The 1267-nt window shown below is 36.7% G+C and overlaps 1 pseudogene; it reads right to left on the bottom strand.

Annotated features, from left to right (window-relative positions):
* Nucleotides 1-276: 276 nt before the first annotated feature.
* On the bottom strand, nucleotides 277-1005 carry LOC137838441 (secreted RxLR effector protein 161 pseudogene; annotated as a pseudogene).
* Between the last annotated feature and the right edge of the window lie 262 nt (nucleotides 1006-1267).

Genomic DNA, 1267 nt, shown 5'->3' with positions numbered 1-1267 from the left:
GATTTCCAAATAGGAACATCAGCCAAATCAATGTGAGAAACCAGTCAAACATGCATAGGTGCAGAATCAGAAAAACAATTGGTTATTTCGCAGGAATAACCAGTTAAAATATGTATCAGAGTTTATAACAAGTCAAAAACCAGTTAGAGCAATGTTCAATCAAAATGTGCAAACAAAACAGATGCAAATATAGGAACATTACAACCCAAAGCACACACTTCCCCCCCTATTTGTCTTCACAAATAGAGTGACAGAAGGATTAAAAACAACATAAATTCAAGATAAGGCTTGTAGATCAATTATCTCGAATTCATTTCTTAATGAATAAAACCTATCTTTGGATAAGGGTTTTGTGAAGATGTCTGCAAGCTTTCGTTTGGTGGCAACGAATTGAATCTCACAGTCACCATTACTGACATGATCACGAATAAAGTCATGTCGAATCTCAATGTGTTTGGTTCTGGAGTGCTGAACCTGATTCTTTGTGAGATTAATTACACTTCTTTTGTCACAAAATAAAGGGACCTTGCTGACTTTCAACCCAAAGTCCTCCAGTTGTTGCTTGATCCATAAGATCTGTGCATAGCAGCTCCTTGCAGCTATGTACTCAGCTTCAGTAGTTGACAAGGCTACACAAGCTTGCTTTTTGTTGTGCCATGATACAAGGCTTGAACCAAGTAGATGACATGTCCCACTTGTGCTCTTTCTATCCAATTTACATCCGGAAAAGTCAGAGTCAGAGTATCCAACTAAATGAATAGGAGAGTGTGAAGGATACCATAAACCCACATATGTTGTTCCTTTAAGATACTTTAGGATTCTCTTGGTAGCTTTAAGATGAGATTCCGTTGGAGTGGATTGGAACCTTGCACAAAGGCAAACAACAAACATAATATCAGGTCTACTTGCAGTGATATATAGAAAGGAACCAATCAACCCCCTGTATTTAGTTTGGTCCATTGTTGTTCCAGTTTCATCAACACTCAAGTAATAGTTTGTAGACATGGGTGTTGTTGCAGCTTTACAACTCTTCAACTCAAACTTTTGAGAATGTCTTTATAGTACTTAGATTGACACAAGAAGATGCCTTCTTTGGATTGCTTGATCTGCATCCTAAGAAAGAAAGAGAGTTACCCCATCATTGACATCTCAAATTCCCCCTGCATTGTTGTTACGAATTCTTCACACAATTTATCATTAGAAGAGCCAAAAAATAATGTTAGCAACATATATTTGGATTAAGATTACATTAGAATTAGATTTTTTA

The sequence above is a fragment of the Phaseolus vulgaris genome, chromosome 4, assembly GCF_051622355.1.
Source record: "Phaseolus vulgaris cultivar YP4 chromosome 4, ASM5162235v1, whole genome shotgun sequence".
Classification (NCBI taxonomy): Eukaryota; Viridiplantae; Streptophyta; class Magnoliopsida; order Fabales; family Fabaceae; genus Phaseolus; species Phaseolus vulgaris.
This window is presented reverse-complemented; position numbering and strand designations above follow the sequence as displayed.